Below are 26,904 nucleotides of genomic sequence, written 5' to 3' on the forward strand. Positions count from 1 at the left end.
GTAGACAGCTTCATACGGCTGCATAAACAGCAAAGGTGGCATATGCAGGTAGGTGCACAGCTGTCATTGGTACAGCTTGCACAACTGCCGATGACCCATGCTATTTTTGTATCGCTCATTAACAGTCACTTGTACTTTTGTGCCCAGTAGAACTTGTTTATAAATAGACTTCAATAGGGTTAGTATTTTTAATAGTTGAACAAAGACTAGTGTAAAATATACATAGTAATGTGATGTTTAATTGAAGTATAATCAGAGTGTAAAAGTAAAAAAACAATATGTGAAAGGAGAGGTCGTAGTAAAATGTTTACGCATCCATTTTTCCTGTAATAAAGGTACTCCTTTTATAGTAAATAAATATGGACACTTTTTAGTATCAAAAAAATCACATTACAATATGTATTGTTAAACAAAAAAAAATGATTTTTTTTCTAAAAAATATACATTTGTGTAAAAGTAAAATATCTTTCATGTTTTTTACCATACTTGAATCTATCTTTTTTACTTCGTAAGCAGAGTAGTGCTTATAAAAACTCTCATTTGGTATTTTTCGCATTTAAAACCTTTAAATTTTTTTCAATGTTTCGGCATTTCTTTGTGTGTCGCAAATAGTTTTTCTTGTCTAATATCATAATGCTACGCATATCACATACAAAAAATTTTTTTTTGTAAATTTTTTCGTGCGATGATAGACACTCTTGATTTGAAAATTTTGAGTTACATTTGTCACACTGTTAAAGTTTTGCATTGATGACGGTGTATCTGAAAACATATTACAAAAAACGGATTGCTTATGATTACATAAATCTGAATACAAGACGGTACTAAAATTTGCTTTTTTGATGAAAGAGAAAATTTGCAAGAAAGTATAAAAATAGTAATGAACTATAAAATAGTTTTTTTGTTACTCTAAGATTTGATTCCAAACAATATTTTTGATTTTAAATTTGTTTTCTGATTTAATTTGGATAAAAATTTTTTTTGGGTTTCTAGATCTAGACAATGCTTCTCAATAATTTTAATTATTTGACAATAATTTTCTTACACAGATCTATCCCCAACATTAAATTATGACTTCAAGTTCTTTGTAAATGTAAAAGGAAGAATTTTATTTTTTTCGTTGCAATTTAAGAGTCTAATTTGCTGTCAAATTTTTCTTTAAAACATTTTGTAATTTTTTAAAACGAATTCACGAAGTAAAAAAAAAACGAAGAAAAAAATACCAATGGGCCAAAATTTTGGTTAAAAAAAATCAAAAGAGAAAAAACAATCAACTAACGATACTGTTAGAACAAAATCAATTTGTGATTCTAACAATATCGTAATTTTTGTAATTTTTGACGATACTTGAAATCTTTTAATACTTTATCGTTTTAAATAAATAATAATTAGGCATTATTTAGGGAAAATAGAAAGCGATTGTTTAAAATTCATATAATTAATAATGATTAATAAACATTCATTAAATATATAAATTTAAGAAACAACTAGTATAATTCGGGTTTTTTTTTATATTTCGTAAATGTAATTTGCAATTACGGGGGTTAGTGCGCAGAGCCTGCAGAGGGCATATGTAGTTATAAGAGTTAAGAAATATCTATTGACACATACAGGATAGACAGCTTATTTAAAAAAGGGAGCCACTAAAAGAAATAATAAAGCTTACTAACAAAAAGTCAAGAACACATCCCTCTGTCTATATAAACTTTACCACTTTTATTTGAAATTAGCAGCTTGTTCTTTATATTTCCTTAAAAGCAGATCAGTAATCATTCCCCAGCGTAGAAAATTACTTCCCGAGTATTTTTGAAATATGCCATCGTCTTCCGAATTCTATAAAATATACATCAACATATTATTTTTATACTAACAATTAACTTTATGATTTTTCAAGGCTTTAAAAAATAATAATACAAACCTTATTTTGAAAAAATTACACTTATGACACAACAAAAGGGGGGGTTGGCACGTGGAGCACACAGGGGGCAGAGCCCCACTAGTATATATATATATAATTTATCAACAGATGACAATTTTTTGTCCTGTATGTTGCGAAAGAGTTTTTGTTTAGTAACCAATACTCTTGTTCTTATCAATATGTGGAACGTAACCTTGATAATTACTTACTACTTAAACCTCTTGTAACGTTACACAGAAAATATTACTTGCATTATTGGTATCATAATTTTGCAGACTATTAGACCTAGCAACCTTTAAATCTTTGCATTAAACTAGATAAGAACTTATCAAACAGTATTTTTGTTAAAAATAAATAAGATAAAAATTTTATTTTTAGTTTGGAAGAATATTTTTTATTTATGAACAAATTATTATTAGTGTAGCCTTTTAACTTGAAACTTGAATCATTAAAGATAATGTTATTTCTTTAAATAATAATTTTAGTTTAATTTGTATGATATTTAAATCACAACGGTCCTTACAGCTATTTTAGAAAAAAGTATGTTGCTTCTCAAGCTAACAATATAAGTAAAGTGACATTTTGGATTTTAGTTTTAGCTCTACGATTATTATCATTTATTTTAATGTGACTAGACCGCTTTGCATAAATCTTTCTCTAAACGTAGAGAAAAATTACGTTTCGTAAAAAGCAACTCTTGTCACACTACAGTAGATCTTTCTTTAGGTTACATTAGCTATTATAAAAAGTACTATTGTCAGGCGAAAGTCAATGTCTTCGTATGCATATAAGCAAACGTGAAAGAGTATGTTCGTACAGGTCTGTGTATTCTATAGCGTAGGAGTGTAAAGAGTACATATCACAAGACAAGAGAATGTTGCAAAAGCTAACAGCAGTCAAACTATATGTAACTTTCACCTTGTCCACTTATGTAATGGAAAGCATAGAAGGAACGGAATGTCAGATTACGTACAGTAGGTATTTTCTTTCTTATTTTATTCCCAAGCAAATACGTAACAAAATGATTATGAGGATGCAGTTCTTTTAAGTGCGCAAAATTTTAGATACGTGTACGAGCTTATTAAATATTGTGGAAGCAACCAAGTGCTCATGCAGTACTGTTAACCTTTTTTAGCAAGCCGTGCATCTTTATTGCCACATGGCTTACTGTTTTATTTTATTCTACTTGGTGTAATTAAATTTAAAATATCATGTCTTGTGGTACAGATGGCTATGGAGACTTGACGGGCTATTTACTATTACGAAGCTAACATCAGAGAAAAAGTTCCTTATCTACTAGACTGCATAGAAGAAATCACATTAAATAACTTGTGCGATTATATGGGTGTGAAAAATCTTACGCGAAATCATACGACACTGAAAGAAAAATTAAAATAATTATATACCCTAGCCACTTTCGAGATTGCAGAAAATTTTAAATTCACAAGAAAAGGACAGTTACTAAAAGAAGATATACAAAAGTACGACAATACTCTTACAAAAATAAGTTTTGCATGAAATTTTTGATGTTTCCCAAAAACTGCATTACAAAATTAATTTGTTGATGGCAGAGGCAGGGGTGAGTCATTTTCAGACACCTCTGACGTAACAGTCTGTCTCGAGTAGTCTGAGAGTTAGCCAAGTTGTTGGAGGAGTGATGGATGACGGAGGAGGGGGACAAGAGAGGACCCTAGCTGGGTATTTTAAGAGGCTTCGAATACCAGCGCAGTTTTTAAATTTTTTTTTTTTTTTTATATTATAGTGCTCTACGTCTGGCTCCTTTGATAAGGGTACTACTATGGGCACTCAGCACTTGGGAAAGGGACAAGGAAAGGGATGAGAGGCCTTCCATTACAAGAGGGGGGTAGGGGGAAAATTTATTTTGTTTATTAATGCCGCTGGAAAAGAAGTGCTACAGTATCAGGATAGTATGTCTTTTTGAAAGGTAGGCTTATGTGGGCTGTTAATGCAGCCCAAATATTATATAATCTTAACTTGAGGTTGACAGCTTCTAGTAACAGACCGAGTTATAGTGTGAAAAAATCGGGGTCCCGGAAGAGTAAGGAAGCTTTTTATTGCTAAACGACTTCGTGAAAAAACCTGTTTTCTTACATGATAGTACCCTGTAAAGGTGAAAGGGCCTTAAGTTTTTTTATTAAAAGAAAGAGAGTTCAGAGATAAGATAAGATTTGTTAAGTGAGTAAAAGAAATTTGGAGACTTTGGAAGTCAAAGTGCTATAAAATTTTCTGGTTACAGAGAAAATTATTATTTATGAAGGGCGTGCAGAATTAAAAAAAACATATGTGGTGCAGGATGCTTCAAAACATATGTATTAAAGACATTGGTTACATGTAGGTTAAATCACGAAAATTAGAGGGATATAATGTCAGAAAAGCTATAAAAATCAATATTTATCGTATGCAGTTCGTATCGATATGACGTAAATAGAAGTAAAAAAAAAGAAATATATAAGGTTAAAATTTTAACACAACAATTTATGTCTTTTTGTATGTAAAAACTATTAATCCTTCAACTTAGACCTCACTTCCTTCAAAAATATTTTAACTTACATATTTGTTATCTCCGAAAAAAAAAATTTTAAATAATATTGCAAAAACATATTGTAAGTAGAAGACTGGAAATTTTGTTTTACAAATTTTTAAACTTGACGAAAATTTTTATTTACAACACCTTCTATTGTTACATGTTTAATTGATACAGGCAAATTATATTCTAAGTAAAAACGTACTTTATCCGGCATATTTTTACAAGACGTATTGTGTATGTATGCAAGCTTACATGACAAAAGTAAATTTTATACGTCACGTATAAACGTGTGTGTATATTAGCTTTAAGGTAAATATTTCATATTATGAATATGTTGGAATGCAGTTTGGGCTATGCCATGCACCTGCAATAATTCAGCGGTTAATGTTAGTTACTGTGATAGGACTGCAAGGACTTAAGTTTTTTGTATTTCCTAACATAATGGTCAACTCAAAAAATTATGTAACAAAAAAATTACTCATTTGTTTGAAAAACTTATGAAATCAAATTTGAAGCTACAACTAGACAAATGTCAATTATTAAAGCCTGAAGTAGTTTATTTAGGACATAAAAAAGGTAGCTACGAAGTCATACCAGATTGAAAAAAACTAGAAGCTGTTAAAAAATTTTTGAAACAATACAATTACTAAAATCTTAGACAATTCTTTGTATTAGCAATCAACTACCGTCATTTTGTTAAAAATTTTAGAGAAATTGCCGAACTTCTAACATCTTTGTTAAGGAAAACAAGTTAGAGTCAACCGATAATTAGCAAAAAAGCTTTGGAAAAAATATCATGCAGAACACCTGTATGAGGGGTCGGATTAAGCAAAGGAGAACCAAAAAAAAATGCATAATGGCGTATGTATTAAAAACTCTAAACAAAGCTAAAAAAAAATATTCAACAACGGAAAAAAGTGTTTAGCAGTAGTTGTAGCAATCCAATATTTTGACATCACTAATACTGCAGAAAATTTAAAGCTTACGATTACAAACCACTATTTTTAATTGAATCTATCAAAGATCTTATGAGTAGGTTATGTAGATAAATAGCAAGATTTCAAGATTACAACAATAATCATAAATACAAACCTGGTGGATTCAATACAAACGCAGATGCCTTATTAACAAATACAATAGAATTTAATAAAGACACAAGTGGAGAAGATAATTATTTGTGCAAAGGAATATCACTTAAAGCTCGTTTGTAACCTATAAAGCCTTAATAAACTAAAACTTTAGTGGCTCACCATAGTACGTAAAAAACTAATCAATCTTATTCCGATACAATTGAAAGTATACAATTAGCACCTAAAGTAAAAAAGATTAAACCTAGGAATGCACTATTAAAACTATGTCAGGGTATAAAAGGCAGATAAGGTGAATTAAATGCACTTATAATAGCAGAGAGATTAAAAGCTAGACAAAGCAAAAAAACACTAAGAGTTTAAATGAAAGATTCGTCATCTTTACTCAACACCACGTCTATTTCACAGTTGAGTGACACACAATCCAACACGCTAATACCATTACAAAACAATGACTTAAGCTGAGTTTAATAAATGCACCTGCGGAAGAAATCACACAGAATAAAATGGAAAGTTCAAGTGACACAAATTCTAAAATCAGTAAAATTGGAGGAATAATAAAAAAAAATGTAGACATTTTGACAAGAAAAAATAACGTTCCAAATAAGCCCAGTTTATTCTGAGCCAATAACGTTCATAAAAAATCTGTAGTATTTAAACCAGACAAAGACTCTCCTTTTTTAGGCGGAGAAACTTTTAATGTAATTACAATACAACAAATATTTTAATCTTGTTTTCAACGCTTCTTATAAGTTCAAGTGAACTATACAAATGAAAATGAATAGCAGTTACCTGATTCTAAAAATTATACTAACAATAATGAAATTCGTGACAGAGGAAAATTTAATAAAGAATAGAATCATACTTCTTTATGGTGGGATATTTATGATAAAAAGAGTAAAATACCAAATAATAGCGATCTTGTAAAACAATAATCTTTACCTACGTCCCCTTCTGAACATCATAATAGCAGTTACTTTGATCAAGAACAACTGAATTTACTTTTATTCTCTCCTTGAAGTTTAATTTCTCCTACTATATCAAATAAATACACCAATAAAATAATAAATAATTGTATTGCAAACGAGAATCTTATCATAGTCAAATCTCCAATTGAACCACACAGAAATGGACCTACCAGGAATAAATTGCTAAATTCTAATAATAAACTGTTCAGAATAACTATTTTACAAGAAAACTTTCAATTAAAATATTTTACTGTGAGCAAGCAATACAGCAGTATTAGAACTCATACAGTGACATTGGAACTAAACTTGTAGCAAAAAGATCACAAGAAAAATAAGCCCTATTAAAATCAGTCTAATGTAACTTTTAAAAAAAATATTAACATTTTTAAGTACTCGCGAAATTAAACTCATATGAAAGACAACTAAATTCATTTTATTCCAAAAACTATAGATTCAAAATCAATAATTAATACATTACTAACAGATATATAAACAATATTGGAAGAAGAATTATCAGAAATTTAACAAAATTTCGAAGACGTTATCCCTTAAAAAAAAACTGACACCGCTACATATTGGTACAAGAGGTAAATAAAAACTTTAACAGCAAAATAAGACCTAGTATTTTACAAGCCTGCTTTTTAAATTCTGCTAATGCTTTATCAGTGAAAAGAGTTAACACTGCTCGTTATTCTAGAAAAGGTATACTCACCAATACTGTTTCTAGAGAAGAACTGCCATTCATTTTATAAGAAGAAGAACGTCATCTTTCTCTTACGATGAAAATTTGTTTTGTTGCATATTTTTATCAATCCCTAAAAGACAGAATAGAAAAGTTAATTACTCGTCAAACTAGCTTTCTTAGAAGTAATAGAGTAGTAGTTGTAAAAATTGATAGATGAATGAGAGAATAATGAAATTGGAAGGAAATGCACCACGTTATTACCGAATATATACAAAAATGTAAAATTTGACAGGAACAAAAATTAGTCCACATAAAATTCAGAGAACCTGTGGTTATAACAAACACACTATCAGAAGTATTTTACAAAGTCACTATAGATACAGTACGCCCTTTTCCTCAAAGTACGAGTACATCAGGCAATAAACACACTTTAACAATGCGATGCTTACTCACAAAATTTTTCATTGCAGTTCCTGCTCCTTATTTATGGGCAATTAAATAACTATTGCCTATGTTTGGTAAAGACATTTTATTTTAACTTTTAACGTATCTAGAACTTTTCTGAGTGACAAATCAAAAAGTTTTATTAATCAAGTATTGACAGAAATATAAAAAATGTTTGTATTCCATTAGGCTCTCACTAGAGCATACCACCAACAATCTTGAAAGAGAAGCCACGCTATGTTGAACAGTTTTTGAGGAACTATCCATAAGAATAAAAACAAGTGGGATAAAATGGTTCCCTTGCAGTGCATGAGTACAACACTTTACTTCATTCAGAAACAGGCCTTACATCTTTTGAACTTGTCCTTGGTATACAGGTATGTTCTTTAAATCTACATCCAGACGAATTTCAACACGAAACACACAGCTTATACGTAAATGACCTTGCTCGCTATCTATGTACAATCAAAGAAATAGCTTGCAACAGACTTAAAATATCAAAACAAAATACAAAATCGTGTTATGACAATAAGTTGAAGCCACAAAACTTGGACGTTGGAATGATAGTCTATGTGCTGAAAGAACCTCAGAAAGGAAAACTACATGGATTTTATAACGGAATTTTGAAAATGAAAAAAAAACATAGCAATATTAACGTTATATAAGAATGAGAAAATGGGAAAAAAAGTAACAAACATATTGACAAAGTAAAACGCTGCTACCTTTGAATTGTTACAGAGAGAAAAAATTCACTTACACATTTAGAAATATATATATATATATATATATATATATATATATATATATATATATATGTAAGCGCACGGTGGCTCAGTCAGCTAGGTCATAAATTGACACGCGGGAGACCGTGGTTTGATTCCCGGCCAGTGCGACTTTCGGGCAAGTACCTCTGTGATTTTTTAACACGCAATGCTTCTCGAGGAAGGTTTAGGTGACCTTTCCGCAGCAAAAATTTTCTAATTACCCCCTACCTCACTCTCAGTAATGAGAGGCCTCCCATCCTTCTTCGCTTCCTTCTCCCAAGTGCTAACTGCCCATAGTAGTGCCCTTACTAAAGGCACCAGACGTCGAGCACTATAATATAAAAAAAAGAAGATGTATATATATGTGTGTGTTTATAAATGTGTAAGTAAATTTTTTAGTAGTAATATACACAAATATATAATTATTATTAAGTTAAGTTTCCAGAGCTGCTTCAAATGTTTGATCTCAAAACAGAGAAGTCTACAAGAAAATTATCAATGAAGAAGTAAACCACATTCTTCCTCTTTTTTTTCTTTATCTTCACTATAGTAGTACAAGAACTACAGTCCTACATGATGAGCACAAATTGTAACAGCTTTATTTACTGAATGTCACTGGAAAAAACTCTAACTACACAAAAAATTCGAGACCTTTATCATGAATCTCACGAAAAAAAATACTTATATGCATACATGTATACATAAAAAAACACACACAGTTATTAAAACCTAACGCACGCTTTCTATTCAGTAGCTTGATATCTATACTGCTTGACGATTAAAGCAGAAGTGTTGAATGATTATTGATTATCACGAAAAAAAATATACTCTGTATTACGTATGTACAGAAGCTTATAAGTCACATAAAGGCATGTGTGTGTATTAGCTTTAGAGTAAATATTTCATCATATGCTAACATATAATCTGACCAGCTTCGTTGTAAGAATGCAGGCATGTCTTGAAATTGTATATTACATGTATGAATGCATTAATTGTATTGTGTATGTAAATGAATAGTTAACTAGCGCATTGGTTTGACAAAGCCACTCTTACCACCTCAGGACAGAAAGATGCAGCCGAAGAGTTACAAGAAGCCGAGCTTACGGAACATACATAGTAATCCCTCCGCTGTGGGATGTAGGCATGTAGACGTCCGAGACATAAAATTTTGGCCTGTACTACAGCCCAGTTAGAGGAGGTGATTTAGTTTAACTAGCTAGAGAGATAAAAATTAGCCCAGGCTTACAAATAACTCCGTATTTGAAGGTATTGAGTGAAAAACAAAATATTAGCAGCACAGGCCAAGCTCTAGGGTCAAAGAAGCACAGAGTCCACGAAGTAGCCCTACAAAAGGCTACAGGGCGAATGGTCCCTGGTCCCAGACCGTCCAACTCTTCCACGTCCTCACCTCGATCTTCTCCCAAAAACTTGACTCTTTAAGCCTTCAGGAGTTAAATGCTCTCCCGAAAACTTGACACTTTAATCCTGCAGTAATAACTTGAACCCACGAACGTTAGTTCAATAAGCATCCAATTGAAACATGATCCATACCCGCAAAAGGTTATATTTTATGGTTGTCTCAAGTTGAAATAGGCAATAAATTCTCCTGGCCTTTGCAATTTTATGGGCAGCATGGTAAAGTTGCATGGAAAACTGTGACGTTCGAGGCTCTACTAGTGATGCTGATTCAGTTACAGTGGACAGGTGACCCACTCGAAAAATTGCTCCAGTGAACTGTTAAATCACAAATTTTATGTTTTCCGCCGTAGTGAAAAAAATTAAAACAAGTCCAGCAAGGTTGTGAGGCAATAAACTCTGTTTAGGGCCCGAGGTTGTGTAAAGGTTAGGTTTGTCGCACTACGTTTCACTTGGCTGCATTGTGCACGAAAAACTGTTTGTGGATCTGAGTTCTGACACCACTATTATTTTGTTTTTTTGTTTTTTGTTTATTCTGTTACATAACTAGAGATTTTCTTCTACTTGAGTCTTGTTCTCTATATTTTTGTATATCTTTCTTTTCATCCTCGCGCAATCCAACCTATACTTGTCTTCAGTTTATTGAGTTTGTTTACTTGTCCACCTTCCGTACTCATCACCATCTTTCTGATCCCAATCGACCACGTTCACTTCCTACCCGGGAGTAAAAAATTTGCTTTGAATGGTATTGTACGGTTAATAGAAATCCTGCATGCATTTTTAAAAATTTTATTCTTGAGAAATTATTTTAATTTTTGGGATTCCCCTACCATCTTCAAGGAGTGTTTAATTATCTGCTAAAGTTGTCAGATTTGTTTTTTCAGTTCCCTTATTGCCTTCTATCAAGCATAGCTCACCCTTGGCTCAGACTGGTTAACTTATCTGTGTCCCAATGAATCCCTTAGAAGTTCTTGATTCTCTTGTGTTGACCTTGGATAATTTTTCTTCAGGTGTGCCAACATTTCTTGGAAAAATCTCTGTTGTCAAAGAAAAGCACTTACCAAGGGTGTAGATAGTCACACTAAAAGTTTTCTTGCTCTGAAAACCCACCATCACACACCTTTGCAAGTTAAGATCGACAGTGATCGATCGCAACTATTCCTTTTTAGATTTCAGCCTGTTTTTTACCATCTAAAGACTGACATTATAAAAGATAACGTGTACGTCAACGTATACGTCATTGTCATCATTGTCTGTACCATGGAATCTGTCAGTAGTGTATAATTGTTAGCACTAGGCTCAACCAATCGCCGTAACGCATTCTCTACCCTAGACTTACTTGCACTTGCTAGTTCACCTTATTCTCTAGATGGCACTTGCACGAGTGTCCTTCTCGTCCAACCCGTAGTCTATGGCCTAGAGAAAGTCCTTACCTATCAATCATGTAATATCAATAATCATTAGAGTGATAGTAATGGCTGCGATAATAACAAGAATAATATGAACAACAACAATACTGATGAAAGCAATGATGAAAACTTATATGACGGCGACCACAACGACGGCAATGTCAATAATGATAACAATCACAATTGTAAAAATATTATCAATGATAATGATAATAATGACGACGACAAAGATAGAAATAATAAAAAAAAGGATAATAATAATGAAAATAGAAATGATAATGATAATGATGTGATGATGATGATGATAGTTATGGTGATAAAAATAATAATAATAATAAAGTAAATAAAAACAATAAAATTAATAATAAAAATAATTATGATGCTCATGATTATAAAAATAACAATAATGAGTTATTATAATTGTAATAATGATAATAATAATCATAAAAATATAAATAATAGTAATACATGCAGTAGAGATAATATAAAGATAGTAATAATGATAATAAATATGACAATAACAACCATAATGCTATAGATGCTCATGATGATGACGATAATAATAATATTAAAAACTGTAGTATTAATTACGATAACAGTTATAACTGCGTCCATTATAACAATGATAATAATAATGATAACATTGTTAAAAATATAGATAATGATGATGATGATTATGTTTATGATAGAGATAAAAGTAATGATAACAATATTGGTGATGATAATGGTGGTGATGATGATAAAAAAAATAGTTTTATTGATGGTAATAATACTGATCATATAAATGATAATAAAGATGATTAAAATAGTAGTCATAATAATAATAATCATAAAAAAAAAAATAAGAATAGTAATAGTAATAATAATAAAAGTTACAACGAAAACAATCATAATAATAAAGTATGACTATGATTATAATAATGATAATAATAGTAATAATTATGACAATGATAATGAAGAAAATAATAATGACAACGATAACAAACAAAAAGGATCATTAATCATTATGTTGACGATGTTTATGATAACGGATATATGAATAATAAGAAATGATAATAAAAATGACGAAAGTAATGATCAAATAATTATAATGATGACAATATTGACGTTGATAATAATGACAATAATGATGGTGTTATTTGTAATAATGAAAACAATGATTATAATATTTATGGTAATAATAGTGATGAAAATAATAATAATGATTATAAGTGAAATAATAAAAATAATAATAAGCAGAGTAAATTTAACAATAATCATGATAAGAATAATAATAATGATATTAGCAATGATAATAATGATTATAATAATGTTGTAAATGGTAATAATGTATATAAAACAATGTTGTGAATAATAACTATAATGATAAAGATGATAAAAAAACGGTGATAATAATCAACGATTCAATAAAAATCATGATAATCATAATAATGATAATAATGACGATGACCTAACGCAGACCATCTCACTGGCTATCGGAACCGCAGGCAAGGTACAATTGAGGAAGCCTAGAGTTACTTTAAAGGTATTGGACTAACAGGCGGTCGCTGATAAAGAGAAAGTTGATGTAGCTATTTAAGAGGCTGCTCAAACTGTAAAAGAAAACCCAGGTTAAATTAAAGTAGCTATGCTACCACCATGTTGATAATGGCTGGAGAGAATGGCGCTGGCCAAAATGAACGAGGCTGGTGCTGTGTCAATTTTAAGAAAAGGAACGATAGCAGTAGGATAGATCAGGTGCCGAATTAGACGCAGGATCATCATCCAGCGATGCTACAGGTACTTGGGATATAGGCACACAAGATACGACTGTAAAGGCCTGGACCAATCAGGCCTCTGCTGGAGATACGGGAAGGATAAGCACATAGCTAAGGACTGCAAGGCCGAACAACGATGCGTTTTATGCAAATCTAAAGTACCCCTAGATCTAAAGTATGAAGGGAATTCACACAGATCCTGGACGAAAAAAAACCTAACATAATGCCCACAGTTCTGTAAAGGATGATGAACGGGACATTTAACGCAGATGCCCTTCTGCCACAAGAAATTTTGTGAAACAAGGGTAGACATAGCGCTTATTAGTAAACAGTACAGCAACTATGAGCCGCCTAAGTGGCTGAGCAACGCATTGAATATGTCGGCTATTTGAGTTCCTAGAACAGACAAATTCTAACAAGACGCAAGTGCATTAGAAGAACATTGTGTCTGGTTAAAGAGTGAAGGCATTACGTATGTCAGCTGCTACTTCTCACTAAAAAATAGTATCGTAGAATACAGAAGAAAAAGAAATTACCTTGAAGATACCATCAGGGATTGGATGGAAGGTACTTCTGCTTGTACCTTAACAAGGTACGGAAAACACAGACGGCTGATTCTAAGTACTGGGGCCACGAGCAAAATGATGTATAACACTCGTTCTTTGACTGCATTAAGTGGCAAGCCGAACTTAACGTGCTGCAAGGATCAAAACTTTAAATCTCGACAACATGATAGATAAAATTCTATTTAACGAAAAAAGATGAACTGCAGTAGCCCAATACATACCCACGACCTAGCCGACGGAGCCACCGCGCGCTCTTATATGATGATGATTATGATTCTGATAAAATTAGAGATAATAATTCTAATAACAATTATAGTAATAATGGTGATAAACATGATAGTTATATTAATAGTAGTTATTATTATACAAATAATAACAGTTATAAAGAAAATTGATAATAATAGTAATTCTAGTAAAAACCGTACTGGTCACATTTATAATGGTATTAATAGTAAGAATAACGATAATAATAATAATGATGTTTATAATTATAAAAACATAAGTGACATTATTTGTTACAATAATGGTTATTACGATAATAATAGTAACGGTTTCATGATTGATTATAAGAATGGTATTGGTAATAATGATGAGAATTATCATGAGAGCTATAACAATAAAAGTAATGATAATGGTTATAACAATGACAATGACAATAATAATAATAATAGGAAAGATGATATTAACATTGATTATATTTATAATCTTACTATTAATGATAATGATATTGACTATGATTATTATAGTTACAATAATGTTAATCAGATTGATAATGAACATAGTATTGATAACGATGATAATAATAAGAACAATGATGATGCTTGAAATGATGATGAAAATAATTATAATAATGATTATAATAGTGTTGAAAAATAAAATGACAATGATGATAATGATAATGATCATACGAATATTGACGTCGATAAGTACAATGGTTATAATAACGATGATTATGATGATGTAGATCATCATTTTAACGATCATGATGGTAATGAAAATAATGTTTATGATTATAGTGATGGTTATCTTGATGATAACAATGGTAAATATAATAATAATAATAATAGTAATAATAATTCTGCTCATGATTATGGTAATGTTGATTACGATAAAGATACCGATGATCATGATAACGTCAATGGTGATAAAAATTATATTTATAACAATAATTGGGTAATAATGATGGAACTGACGCTAATGATCATAACCATGACAATTTCAATGTTGTCATTGTAGATAATACTGATGATGATAATCATAATAGTCGTGATATTGATGGTTAGAACAATGACAGTTATGATAATGATAATAATAATATTTATAATGTTAATGATATTCGTGATGGTGATGATGATAATGAAAATGTTAATAATGAAGATGATGATCATGGTAATAATGATAATAACAATGATTATAATGATGATGCTATTAATAATTATGATAATGACGATCATAATGATTGAAATGTCGATGATAGTTATGATTATAATTATTATTATGGCGAAGATAACGATGATATTGACGATTATGATGGTGATAATGACGTTGATAAATATTCTGATAGTGGTCTTAATGATACCGATGATGATGGTAATTACGATGATTATGATGATGATATTAGCAGTGTGCTCGCTTCAGAAAAGTATAGTTGACAGTTGACGTGCCAACGTGAATAGCACTTGCAATATTTTTTAAATTTAATAAAGCACAAAATTTAATTTATGATTTTTTTTGCAGAAAAATAAATTTGTAGAGGCTCTGAAGAGTGTATAGTTCCTTAAAAAGACGCACATACACACATACACACTTACACGCTTGCGTACGCGAACACACACAAACACACTTAAACTATTTAAATAGGGTCTGAGGTCAATTTATTGTGATTTTCACTAATTGAGAGAGAAAAAGGTGTTGCAATATGCTGCGGTTTTTTTCTCTTACTTTTCTTCTTTGTTTTTGTGCAAGAAGTGTCTTGAATTAGACACAGCTTCTCCAATAATGCTTTTTTGCCTTTTATATAAAAAGTCATACTTGCTATGTTAGACTTCCCCGTGCTGCATATTTTTTTAAGCAGAAAGTGGAGGGTGTTAAATGTGAACTATTTAATGAGCTTTTTTACTTTAGTTTTTGGACATTACACACGATACTCTTATTGCCTATTGGCAGGCTTATGTCTACTAAACGTTACGCTAACCTTAACAACCATATACACTAGGGACATTTTTGCACACACACACACACACACACACACACACACCCACACCCATTTCTAAATAGTAGACATGCATTAAAAATATTTTTCTTTTTTTCTATAGTCTTCAATATGCAGCGTTTTAGATTTATGAGTATTGATGTCCCTGTAATGAATATTTATCCTGACACTATTAACACCTTATCCATAGTTATATTTTTTAGTGCATGACCGTAAGTACCGTACTCTTTCTTCAATCGTTCCCCCTTTTCGAGCTCAGCTTTAAGCTGTAAGTGTGCCTCTCTCCTTACACATAAAGAATATAATGAAGATCGTATGTTTTACCTTTCTTACTTTTTTTTTTGTACGGTTATTATTATTGCTTATTTTAGTATTATTATGAATATTATTATTGTTTCTTGTTTGAAAATTTTTTATCGCAATATGTTTTATTGCACTATCTCCTATTTCGTATCAGCTACTAAGTGCGTGGATTAGTCAATTATTGAGTGTGGGGATAGTTGGTTGTAATATTGTGTACCCCATCTTGCCTGTGGGGTCATATAACATGTTTGAGAACACTGTGGAGTTAGATAGTTCGACGATCAGTTGCCTTACATTTTAGTCGTGTTTTGTTTGAGACGAACTTAGAGATATAAAGAGGAAGAAAAAACCGTTTTACGGTAGTGTACTTCGCATTTATGGCTTAACCTGTATCAATTTATTTTACTAGTACTCTTTATTCTAACATTCCTGTATACTATGTTTTTCTTCTACTTCCTTTTTCTCTTTTATGACATAAGGTTTAGGGTAAGGATTATATGGGTATTTTTGGTTTGCTTTCACTCTCAACGCCATATGCGGATTTGCTGATTTTGTTCGCTGCTTTTTCGCTGTTTTCTCTTTAAACAACAAAACTTTTAAATTTCCTTTATTATGTCTGGAAAAATTTGGGTTTCTCAGGTGTTCACACCACTGTCTAAGTTTTTGAAGCTCAGCTTTGACATGGCTCTGGTGACAATGTGATTATTCGTGCCAGCAGGATCTCTGTGTGCAGTCCTCGTGGACGCAATTTTGCTGGGGCAGCTCTCACGTTCATTTTTTTTTCAAATCATACATTCAAAATTGTTTCTGTCAGTGAGTGTAGCAACTATTAATCGTTTTTTAGTGTGCTGGTCGAAGCAGATAGATTTTTGTGCCATATTCTTAACCATGCCATGTTTGGAAAGCTTATACGTCAGCCGTATCATTAAAATATAATAACTATGTGGCACTACTATTATTTTTATTATTATTATCATTTTTTCGAAAGTATTTAGATTTTTTTACCTACATTTTTGACCTTGTTTGAAATATAAAAATTAAATATCATTAAAAAACCTATATCACTTGAATAACTAATTTAGTTATGTAAAATAATATACTAATTTTCAATCTATGAAAATCATATTTTTTTTCATAGATTTGTAAATACGATATAGCTTCTTTGTTAAATAACACAGTATTTTAATTTGAATTAGTTTGTTTATTTTTATTTTATATTAAACTTGAAATTTCTACCTAAAATACATTTTTGATTATAAAATTATTTTCACGCTTAATTTACGTAAAAATTCCGTTTCCATTTTTGCATCTAGATGATGTCACATAAAAATGACTGTGAAGAAGCTAAGATTTTCTAAAGAAAACAAAATAAAGGTTTAGATATGAATAATAATAATCATCAAAAGTTTTTGAGCAAAAAGAAATTTGTTTTTGTACAAATTGAACGGTAACAATTATATATTTTCTGTATTTACAGTAATTTTGTCTAATTTGTTCTCTAGTTATGATTTGTATTTTAATATTTATTTTGAATAATTCATCTACCTTTAACCCTGTACCGTTGCATGAACCATCAACGATACTTAAATTCCTTACTAACATAATCATGACTCCAATTTTGAAATTGTATGTATGGAATGAATGACGTTTATGAATACTGTTTAGGACTTAAAGTGGAAAAATTAATGTCAGTCTTTTAATCAGATCCATTAACATCCCTAAATAAATATTTTTACACCTTTACTTACTAATAATGTTAATTTAATCACTAATATTGTTACTTTGTCCTTACTATTTAAAAAAAGATATAGCAGGATATAGTAGTAAAAACAACACTTTCCTGGATTTTTCATTACAGTTAAATATTTTAAAGTACATTAGTAAGGACTTTTTCAGCTACAGTTACAGCCCTCTAAGTGCTGGTGTTAGTTTCCAAACCCAAAAAACGTAACGTAAAATGGGGTATAGGGGAGACTGGGGAATGACAAGCTTACTAGGTAACTCTAGCATCTCCGTTACTCCCGAATGATAAAATATTATTAATTCAAACCTTGTAAATAACAATTACTCATGAAATTACTTTTTTCATGGCTCAGTAAAAACACTTAACAATGCAGCGGACGTTAAATAAAAAACATGTAAAATTGTATCTAATAGAGTGCCTGCTCCCTCATTTTTAATCGCACACACTTGATACAAATAAACCTGTTTTAAACTTTTTTATAATACCTATTTAATAGATTTAACCTTGAGCTTCAACATGCTTTTTTTATATTTGCTCTCAGAGGCATGGGAAAAAAGTTATTTAGAAAATAATAACGTGATTTATACGGGGAATGACTGGCACCTTAAGGTGGGGTGCTACTAGCATGGAAGGCCTCTATATTATCGGTGAGCTTCGACCGTAAACAGATTTCCTAACCTTGTCCAGACAAGCAAACATTGTGATACACAGTGATACACCGTGATACACGAAGTAATTTAGTTTTTAAAGAAATTGTTGTTTGAGCAAATCTTACAAATGGTGTGTCACTATAAAAAAAAAAGTAACGGAGGGAACTGGGATGAGAACCAAATGTCAATCAAAAATGAAAAGTGTAATTCTAAAGTTACAACTTCAATGTGATTTGAAATATTTGTTATATGTATACATGTATACATGCTCTCGTATTTTTTTAAATTTTATTTTATGTGTACTCAATAAAAAAAAATTTTTTTTTTTAAATTAATTTTACGAGTTACCCAAACAAATCATAGTGATTTATCAGGCTAGTGGTACCCCTCCTCGAGCTAGAAGTACCACACTATGAGGCACTACTAGCAGTTTTCATAAGTTTGGTTTGTGCCGTTTTCAAACAAAAAGTTTTATTGTTCTTATAAAATTTGCTTGTGTTGTGATAACTACATTCTCTTTTCTTTAGAAATAAGTTTTTTTGGTTCATCTAACTTTAAAATGAAAGCTGCAATAAGTTGTTAATAATAAGGTGTCCCTCATTCCCCGGTCTCCCCTAGTGGGACAACGCAAAAATTGCAGGGGAAAGAGGGGCAGGAGGGAGAAATCATAACTGATAAATTCATTTGTCAAAAGATATTCTTAAAAAAATTTCTAATATTCTTTTAACAAGATAAGACTCCTAAAAATAATCCTGGTAAACGTTCAAGAAAGAAAAAAAAAAATATTTTATCAAGCTGCCTAAGCACTTGTTTGATGTATACGTCTTTAACGAGGCATTTCATCCATTTTATGAGTGACACTAAAGTTGACTATCAAGATGATATACCAAAAATGAAATTTTTTTTGTACATTTATTTCATTAATATGTAATAATGAGACACTCAAGTACTTATTAATTAGATCTGAAAAATAATTACTTCACCATAAAATATAGCCTGTCCTTGTATACCCATATTTTCTGCAAACACCATGTAAAAATGGGATAAGGCTTATCTTTGCTGTCCTACTACTGCATCTTTTTTTTTAAACTAAGTAGTAGTGGGACAAGTACTTGACAAGACCAAACTCTATTTTAAACGATTGTGATTTCATGCTTTTTACCATAATAATCGTGTAAGTGTCATAAGTCTAATCTTAAATAGTAAAACTAAACTCAAATATATTTGAAGGGTTAGTAGTTGAGTGAATGAAAGCATTGTTACCTGGTAAATAGACATAATCTGATACCTATCCTCAATACCATCTGTATAAATTCATCCTACCCAATGTAAAAAAATGAACTTTGCAGAAAATGATATATACTTTCAATAATTAATTTTTATCATACTAATATTAAAAAAAACTGAACAAACTCAATACCTCTGAAAATTAACAACACAAAAGTACAGGTATTACTTTACTCACATTATAATTTTATTTGGTATTTAAGCCTTAAAAACTTGCTTCTTATCTCCACAGAAGAATTACATTATTCTCTTTTAAAAAATATCTTTTCTGTAAAATCTTAATTTTAAGATAATAAAAAAGCAGCTAAGGAGAACCGACCCATGGCAATTGTTAATAATTTAATACATTACTTACCTAAAAAAAAAAAAAAAAGGTAAAACATTGAAAAAGCCGTAAAAATTGGTTAATAAGCAAAAAAGATGAAAAATAAAAAATGGTAAAGAGTTAAAAGAAAATTTAAACAAGAAGTTTCAAGAAAGTAAGAAAACTGTTAGAAATACAAAAAAAAATTAACTTAAAAATTAAAAATTGAGAAGAAATCTTTAAATAATATTACGTCGGCGCAACGTATTATTTAAGTCCAAGCTTGCACTTAATAACTCTTGATTCGCACTGGGCACGTAGGTGGGACGCGGAGCTTAAAGGTAGCTAAATCTCTTGACAGGGCGTCCTGAAAAGGGAAAGCCCAACTGTCCTGATCGAATTGAAGAGGTTGTCACTCGTTCGTGGCGCGCCTCTGATTCGTCAGGAATACCCGACGCGATGGTGTCAAACTAGTGTCCCGTCCGCGATCTAGAAGTTAAAGGTAGTAGCTTCCTAGAGGTTACGCAAGGGGAAAAATAGTTTGAGTTTGTGACCGATCTGTGATCCACCAATACTATCTGGAGTAAAAAGTGATTGCCTCAGATTTACGTAAAGAACGAGTTTTAAGTTCGCGATCAATCTATGAGCCACCAGTACCATCCAGAGTAAAAGGTAATTGCCCCAGATTTACGTGACGTATGAGTTTGAGTTTGCGATCAATCTGTGATCCAGCAATACCGTCCGGAGTAACTGTAATTGCTCTAGATTTACGAAAAACACTCGATTACTTATTCTCGTGGTTATAGAACTTAACGATGCCTTAATAGGCAATTATGCAGACTTCGTAACAAAAGAAAAGAACACAGTTAACTATTTAAATACTTTGAAAAAAATTACTTTTATTTTAAGTATTTGAATGTACTCAAGAAGAACCAGCGTGAAGTGTCCGAGGTTAAAACTTTTGAAACCGCACTCGTGGAGGACCGTGGGATAGCAGAGACGGACTCTAACTATCCAGTCAATCGTTTGAGGGTAAAATTTGAAGTGTACTGTGCCTCTCTTTATAGTAGACTGAGTTGTAGCAGAGGCGGTCTCATACTACTTAGTCTACCTTGAAGGGCCATCGTCGAGTCAAGTGCTTTTCTCGGGGCCTCTGGGCCTTTCTGTAAGGAGTAGCGGACCTCTGTGACGCGCTGGTTCAAGACAGCGCAGGAAAATTGAGCCAGAAAAAGCTTGGAGAGGAAAGACAATTACCAAAAATCCAATTTGCTAGAGATGCTTTAGTTTTGCTTGTCAAAAATTGGCACATCCCACATCCGGCTTATTCTTCTTCATGCGTCAAGAGAAGGGAAGGTGATTCACTCATAAGTGCCCTTTTTTTCTCTTTTACATCAAAATTTTACAAAATTTCTATGGTACTTTATGTTAACATTAGAATGACATATTACAAAAATTTACTTCGACTAAGCATGATTCGTTTACTCAATCAACTTTGTTGTAACAAAAGCGGTGAAAATTGCCTAATATTTAACGTAAGTATTAATAGAATAATCGCTTAATGTATTGCTATATTAATTACAGGTTCAGTGATAGTAGTTTTTATATGTTAATAACCATAATAGTTGCTAAGGTTGCCAAATACATTAATCGAACAAGTTGATAGTCGAAAAAGAGTAATTGTTAACAGTGGTCCAACCACTTATCTCTGAAGTAGCTGTAGTTTTGGTCGAAATACTAATCAAGTGTCTGTCGTGACTCATTGTTTGTTAACTTAACTAAACTTGCCGATCATTTTAATTTATTGTTAGCTACGAATATATTTCGAAATGTTAATAGTGTGATCAATTCTCATTCTTCCTTTTGCTTACTCTTCAGAGAGGATGTTGGCACGTGGGGCCCTGGGGATTCAAAAATTCTGTTACTTATATGAGAGCGGCCGTACAAACCCTCTCTCGACATGTCTGATTCAAGAAGAGGGTAAGGAGCTATTGTAAATTATTGGCTGAATTTTCCCATTTTCCCTTACATTCTAAAGAGTATCAACATTTGTCGAAATCATAGAAATCAGGCTATTGCGAAAAAAAATTCTATGGTGTAAGAGGGTAGCTCATCTATTAAAAGGAGCGAAAAGTTTACAATGTTGCTCTGCTAGGTTTACTGTAGTTTGTATTATTATGTGTCTAAATGCATTAACTTTACGTTATTCTAACTTTTAACATCTTATCAAGTTGTGCCAGCATTTAGTATTGTACCCCAGTTTAGCTGTTTCCAGTTGGACTTTTTGCCTCTATCAGTTTTTCAAGTTATTTTGTTTCCCTGTATTAAAAGGTATTTTATTATTTTATTTGCTTCTCTTTCCCGGTCAGCACAGACCCACGTGCATATACATGAATCATGTTTGGTCAATGTGCTGCAGCTACCAGTAAAGTTTGCAGGTTATTTATCTCTTTTTAAATGCACGTTGGTCCCTGTTCGACAGTACTTTTGAGTCAACTTGGAAAATTTCGAAGAAACAAGCGGGGAAAAAAAATTATTAGTAATTTTGGTTTACCAACTTTACAATAAGAAAACGGAAATGCGAATAATGACTCAATAGTACAGGAAAAAAAAAATTTTTCTCTAAACTAAAAGATCATAAAACAGTATTAAGTGCGTGTAAAGTTCATTTGTAGCAGAGCCAAATAAAAAGAAAAAAAGAAAAATTTTAAGACCTTAGAAACTAATATTTATTCTAAACTTGTGCTCACTATCATAATTTTGGTAGTTTGTATTATAAATAATTTTATTATTTAGTTTATAATAAATGAGACAACATTTTTTCCTCTAATATTACCGGACATAGTAAGTAGGGATTTTGTGATATCGTTGTAAAAAATGTATATAAAAGAGAAGTCCCTATGAATCGATCATTTTTAATATTTAAATGCTCTTGAGAGAGATAATTCACCTCTAAAAAAAAAAAATAATTGTGTTCTTACATAAGCAAATAACATTGTCATGAACTATCCCACTACTACCACATACAGTGTCCTACTACTGCCGTTATCCTTAAAGACTGTATCCCACTACTGCCGATTTTACGACTTGTTTGAAAAATTATTTAATGAAACGGATAATCATAAGCATAGTCAGTACATATTGTTTTCTTAAGTAAAGATCTATATTCTTAATTTAAAATAAAAGTTAAGTGAATTAGCATTGGTGGAACTTCAAAAATAAGAAATAAATATTTTTTTCTTAAAAAAGTGTCCCACTATACCCCATTTTACCTAAGAGTTTAAAAAAAAAGCTTTAGTTCGATGCATTATTTCAAAAAACTTTCTATAAATTGGAAAACGTGTTGATTCCATAACAAACGTACATTATATTTGTTCTGATTTTTTGATTGAAATAAATTCCAGGGAATTTTTGAAAATTTCAAATGGTTTTTAAGATTATGCAGGTACTCTTTTCTGACTTAAAAATAACGCTTTTGTGTGTTATTTTTTCCGTTCTTTTAAAGTGCGGTATTTTAAAAATCATTTTAGCGTTATCACACACTCAAAATTGAGAGAAATTGTTTTTTCGAGGGTTTTTTTTTTTTTTTTTTTTTTTCTGGTACATAACCATAAAACCAATATTGAAATAAATAATTATTACTAATTCTATCAATACTTTCCAAATATCGTGAAATTTAACAACTATAACTACTGTTTTTTTGTCAAATGATCCTTTTAAATCAAAGTAAAAGTAAAAACAGAAATATTCCACAACATTACCTTAAAAATACTTGCCAAAGATCTTAAGACACTGAAATTTTTTTCTAAAGTTTTCTTATCTTTGTAGCTGGAAAAAAACCGAATTTTTTTTTAGGTGCAAAAAATTGTATACAGGGCGTTTCGCTTCTCCAAGTTGACGCGTTCTTACTGCGCAAGTTGCTTATCGATGATTCTCTGGAATACTAATACCTTTGGCGCACAGAGCCAATCGGGTAAAGATTTTTATTAAGTGTAGGAAAATCATAGCTCTTAGATAAGTCAGAATAACTACTTTGTTGTTACTTGGAATAAAGACTGAGGCACTTTATACTAAGCGTTTGTGTTTTTTTTTCGTTCAGGTTATCTTGTTTATGTATCAGCAGGTGAACTCACATTTAGTGTAGAAGCTCAAAGAGATTTATTGTCTCAAAGTGCCCGTAGCCTTAAAAATGCATTTAGAAAAAAGCAGAACCTAAGCTATTCTTTATAAATAAACACTCTTATTACAATGTTCAATTAGTAAGGAAATGTTTCTTCTCTTCAGTTAAAATCTTTTCATATCAGAGAAACGGAGATCGTGTGTATGACGAAAAATTAATCAACGAACAATGTTTACAATGATAATGTTTTTAAATAAGATTTTTTATGGTATTAGTCAGTTTCATTTATTGTAATAGGTAGAATGTAACAAATATAATACAGATACGGTCAATAAATATTAATAAATAGTCAAATCTGCTGCTAATTTAGCTATCTAAGCACAGCTTAGTCTTACTTTCTCAATAATAAACACTTTCTGCTTTAATTAAGTTTTTATTATAAATAGATTTAATTGAGTAATGAGAATTAGAAAAAACAAGAATTTAAATGTTCTTTAAGACTGTCGTTGCATATGCTATTACAGATCTATTATTTTGGCTTAAGTCGTTGAGTAAGTCTTTAATCAGATTCTGCTCGAATTTTGACAATTTGAATTCTATTTGAAACTAAAAAGCCAGGTTACATTGCATTAGGTAATAATCTTCCTTAAATTGATAATATATTTTTTTTTTAATTTTGCTTGTTAAAAGTTGGCAATCGTTTTCAGTAACCATAAAAACACGGAGAACATTTTTTTGTTATTGTTTTAAGGGTACATAGTTTCAGCGTTGCTAAAGTAGGTGATATTTGGCCCGTTACTTGGCATTGAAGAAATTTTTTTTTCAAGTTGTCAGAGTATTAAATTAAATTAAAATATGTAATTATATTCGTTATCCCTTAAAGCTTTGTAGGCTTATTTATTCTCAGTGTACCATTTACTAATTTGCATTTTATGATAAATGTTTTTTATTTTATTTGACAGCCATGTTGGTTTACTTATAAACACAAGTAAACACAGTTATACAAAATGAAATTTCAACAGAATATTCTGCTGATTTCTTTTCTTAACGACTCTTGAGGCAGTAGTTAAATAACACTTATATTGTTTATTGAGATATTTAGAACAAAAATTAGAAAACAAGCCACGCACTGGTGCTATTATTTACAACAGACACTTAACATTTTCATGAGTGTTGGCCTTCTACAGATTAAGAAGACTTGCAAACACGTTGGAACATGATTTTTTGAAGCAGACAGCTTATCCTAGAAAAAAAGTCAAATTCAAGCTGAGTCATATGCAGCAATATTGGCATTAAAATTGATTTTTAGATTAATCCCTTCTTTTCGAAATCGCCATTTAAATAACTCTTTGATGGCATTTTGTCCAACTTCAGCTCACTTCATGCGTATAAAAACCTTGTGGGAGATAGGCTTAGAAATACAGGAAATCTCTTGAATAATGCATCAGCGTAACCAAACGGCCTAGAAGTGGACTTCGTGATTCAAAATAGAAGAAGTTAAAGGTTTTGTGGCAGAAGATGAAAGGTACTGTGAGTAAATATTATCCATGGAGAAAGTCCTACTTATTTGAAAATTATATTTTAGTATGAAGTGTGTTATTATTCATAATTTGTATAATTATTGAACGATGCTGTATATTCACAGTCAATAAATCAACTCCTGCACTAAGCGATGGAGATATTATTCGAATTATGGAAGAGATGACCTTGCATCCCTTCGAGCGACTGAAAAGTCTACTTCGAACCCTCGAGCTTCCAGTTTCTTAGTGGAGGAAGAGACTGGCGTAAACAAGAACAGGCTCAAAACAGAAAATGAACCAGGAAAAACAAACCTCGAAGATAAAGTATTGTCGAATCTCTCACAGCTCAAGAAGTACAGAGTGTGTAGAACACGGCTACCCCATAAAAAACCACCGTAGCTACTGGAAAAGGACTCGGATATACAACCATTACAAAGAATCCATTGGGCAAAAGATCACCCTTTCCATCATTAAGATAATCTGGTATTTATGACGGTAACAGAAAGCGTGCCCAACACAAAAACGATAGACGCCCTTTATGAGCGTGGATACATAGACCCAATAGTCTTAAATGATGAGGAAAAAACGGTTGGTGACGTCATGAAAACAGAGGTGAGAAAGGTTGCGGTAATGCGAATGTATATTAAGTCGCATTTTGAAGATACTGCTCTAAAATCGGATATTAAAAAATGCATTACGTCACTCAAGGCACTTGTAAGGATTATTAAAATAAAATTGATAGGCGTGATACGTGACTTGGCAATACTCAACTCGAATCAATGGAGCTACTTTGTGGAGCAATTTGAAAAAATTTTTAAGAACCTCAAGGTCACAGCGAATTTTTACATGAACACCTTAGTTATACCATCAGTGGATCAAAGGTACAAGGTTATTGAAGAGTACCACAAATCAACAATTGGGGGTCATAAAGGAATGAACAAGACCTACAATAAGATAGCAAGGAACTATTAATGGAGGAATATGAGGGCCAACGTGATTTATACTTGGATGCCAGTCATGTCAGACTAAAAAACTTGTGCATGTAAGAACAAAGCAAGCTATGCTTGTTATAGATACGCCCAGCAGACCGTTCAAGGAAATCTCGATTGACTATTATGGACCAACTAATAAGCCTTCAACAAACGACTATACACGTATCCTGTCAATACGAGATTGGCTAACTGAATTTATTGTACTAATACTG

General features: G+C 31.4%; 1 pseudogene; it reads left to right on the top strand.

Moving 5' to 3' along the window:
* Positions 1-26,672, top strand: part of LOC149374417 (uncharacterized) — a 91,542-nt pseudogene extending 64,870 nt beyond the window's left edge.
* The last annotated feature ends 232 nt before the right edge of the window (positions 26,673-26,904 follow it).

This window comes from Copidosoma floridanum, unplaced genomic scaffold, assembly GCF_036245765.1.
Source record: "Copidosoma floridanum isolate Cflo_tuat_1 unplaced genomic scaffold, Cflo_Japanese_pri ptg000020l, whole genome shotgun sequence".
Classification (NCBI taxonomy): domain Eukaryota; kingdom Metazoa; phylum Arthropoda; class Insecta; order Hymenoptera; family Encyrtidae; genus Copidosoma; species Copidosoma floridanum.